Genomic DNA, 3532 nt, shown 5'->3' on the forward strand with positions numbered 1-3532 from the left:
CTCCTCTCTGTGGGCTACAAGTCCCTGCAGGACCTGGCCCCGCCTCCTCTGTGTTCATCTCAACGCCAGTCTCTGCTTGGCTTGGGCTGCCCAGCCACACTGGCCTTCTTTCTGTTTCCTCGGAAACTGCCTTTGCCCTCGCAGTTCCCTCTCTCTCTGGAATCTTTTCCTTCTCGTCGTCATTCCTCAAGGTTCCTCTCAAATGGCCCGCGAGCAGAGAGCCTTTGTCAGACCAGCCTCGTTAAAGCACCACCCTCCACACTCTCCTATTGCCTGGTTTTGTTTTTTCATAGCCTGTATCAGTATCTGAAGTGATTACTTATGTGTCTCCTTTCAACAAAAAGTAAGTTCTTAGAGGGCAGGGAGCTTGGCAGTCTTGTTCCTGGTTGAATCTTAAAAAGATAAGGTTTAGAAAGAAAGGGGGATGGAGGCCATGGCAGGAAGGACATGCCTGGCAAAAGTAAGGCTTGTAGAGGAATCCCAAGTTCTTTAGGTCGACCAGAATGGGAGGGAGCGGCAGGCAGGGTACTTGTCCACTCAGTATTAGAGGAACACAGCCTAGGGTCTGTTTTGTACAGGCACTACAAAAACAATTTATTGATTCTATAATATGAAAATGTTTTTCAATTTTTTTTTTACAATAGGAAAAATCTTCAGTTATTTTTACAGCAAATAATTATCGTTATCATCATCATCTGAATGCATTGTAACGTTTTCTGTGATAAGTGAGATTCTTCTGGGAGCTACCAAGGTCTTAGATGAATCTCTCTCTCTCTCTTTTTCTCTGTCCCACACAAACACATACACACAAAATGACTGGAGACCAGGCTACTGGCTACTGGCAAATGAGTTTATTTTTTTTCATTCTAAACTGCCTTTTTTAAAACCTAAGCAACATTATTACACATCAACACCTGGTGGGTGCTCATAGCCAACCTGCAAAAGCTGTGGGGTGAGTCTCACAAGTGGCCACTGTGAAAAGCAGCATGAGCATGTGCCAAATGCTATTTCCCAGTGATGAGAATCAGGGAGGGCTTCCTGGGGGAGGAAGCGTTGTAGCTAAGCCGTGAAGCACAGGCAAGGCTCCCTGAAGGGAGAGGCCCCTCAGAGTGGAGGGACCCATAGATTCAAAGGCACAGAAGTAGAAAGGGCTCCAGGAACCAGGAATGATCTGGTTTGACTTGAACTACATTCTCTTTCTGATGATGGTGAGATGGTGCCATGTCATCTGGCTTTCTAAATAATTGTACAGGCACTTCCTAGCTGAGTGTCCTTGGGCTAATTACTAAGTCTCTCTGAGCATAATAAATGGAGATGATGTTAGAAAGTCATAGGGTTAAAAAAGGGGTTAAAAGTCTCAGGATTAAATGATAAGTGAGGAGAGAACAAACTCCTACAATCCCAGCACACAAAATCATTCAACAAAGACTAGCACTCAAGGGGCCTGGGAAAATGCTTCTGGATTAGCCTCCAGCCTTGGAATTGGGAGGCTGTATGAGCCACAGTGAATATAACACCTTTCAGCTAAGATCTGGAAACTTCAATCCATTTAAAGTAACCAGAAGGAATTCCCTGGCGGTGCAGTGGTTAGGACTCGGTGCTTTCACTGCTGAGGGCCTGGGTTCAATCCCTGGTCAGGTAACTAAGATCCTGCAAGCCTCAAGGTGTGGCCAAAAAAAATTTTTTTTAATAAATAAAGCTTCTGAGTTTTGCATCAAGCTTAAAAAGGCCTTCCCCACTCCAAGATTCTTAATGTGATTGAACTAAAACCACAATGGCAACAACAAAAAAACCCACAATGGCAGCCCATCTTTTTCCTCACCTTTTTTTTTTGTGTGTGGTACGCGGGCCTCTCTCTGTTGTGGCCTCTCCCGTTACGGAGCACAGGCTCCAGACGCGCAGGCTCAGCGGCCATGGCTCACGGGCCCAGCCACTCCGCGGCATGTGGGATCTTCCCAAACCGGGGCACGAACTCGTGTCCCCTGCATCGGCAGGCGGACTCTCAACCACTGCGCCACCAGGGAAGCCCTTCCTCACCTATTTGACTACCGAGCAGAAATGTCAAGAGAATAAAGGATACCAATAGCTTCTCAGGATACATAATGCATGCATTCATCACAGTGGGCAGCGAAAGTGGTCTCATGGATTAATTACTGCTAGAAAGGTCAAAGTTAGACTCAAGGACATGAGACAAAAGACATAAGAAAAGTCAAAGAAAAAAAAGAAAAGTCAAATCATATTCAAAAGGCAATACTAATAACAAGATAAAATAAAACATCTTTTATTTAACATTTAACAGCATACAGGGACTTCCCTGGTGGTCCAGTGGCTAAGACTCCTTGCTTCCACTGCAGGAGGCATGGGTTCGATCCCTCGTCGGGGAACTAAGATCCCACTTGGCACAGCCAAAAAAATAAATAAATAAAAAATTTTAAACAGTAAATAAATAAAAAATAAAGTGAGTTAAAATTCACATCACATGAAATTAGCCATCTTGCATACATTTAAAAAAATAATTTTGTCACAAAAATGCAAACAGCATCTTAAAAAAAAACACCTAGCAAAAACGTTGCTGAAATCTAATATTGTTGCAATCAGAAGAGAGAAAAATAATCATGATGATCATTTCTCGAGTGCTGACTAAGCACCATGCACAGAAATAAATGACTTAGGTCAGCAGTTCTCAACTGGGGGTCATATTGCCCCCTCACGGGACATTTGCTAATGTCTAGAAACATTTTGGTTGTTGTAACTGGGATAGGGGAGACATTGTTACTGGCATCTAGTGGGTAGAGACCAGGGATGCTGCTAAACATCCTACAGGATAGCCCCACAACAAAGAATTATCTGGCCCAAATGTCAGTAATGCTGAGGTTGAGAAACCCTGATGTGTATCCATCGATTGTCCCCTTTTACAGATGAGGAGACTGAGGCTTACAGAGGTTAAATAACTCATATAAAACCACCCAGCTCGGACATCCCTGGTGGTGCAGTGGTTAAGAATCTGCCTGCCAATACAGGAGACAGGGTTCAAGCCCTGGTCTGGGAAGATCCCACATGCCACGGAGAAACTAAGCCCGTGCGCCACAACTACTGAAGCCCACGTGCCTAGAGCCCGTGCTCCGCAACAAGAGAAGCCACCACAAAGAGAAGCCTGCCACTGCAACGAAGAGTAGCCCGACTCGCCGCAACTGGAGAAAGCCCACGCGCAACAACAAAGATCCAACACAGTCAAAAATAAATAAATTCTTAAAAAGCAAAAAAAACCACTCGGCTTGTAGGCAGTAGAACCAGGATTGAAACTCAGGCAGTCTGTCTCCAGAATCACCATCCTTTGCTGAAGCAAAGACAGCAGGAGGGGGATGACTTAGTGAGAAGATCTCTTGGAGAAGAAGGAATCCAAACATCTCACTGAGAAGACACATATTCCCAGTCCGCAGTCTGATCTTCAATGAACCAGGATGGTGAAATGAACAGATGAGGAGCCTCAGGCTCTCCACAGGCTGCTTGAGTGTCCTCAAGACATGGCTTC

The sequence above is a fragment of the Globicephala melas genome, chromosome 15, assembly GCF_963455315.2.
Source record: "Globicephala melas chromosome 15, mGloMel1.2, whole genome shotgun sequence".
Lineage (NCBI taxonomy): Eukaryota > Metazoa > Chordata > Mammalia > Artiodactyla > Delphinidae > Globicephala > Globicephala melas.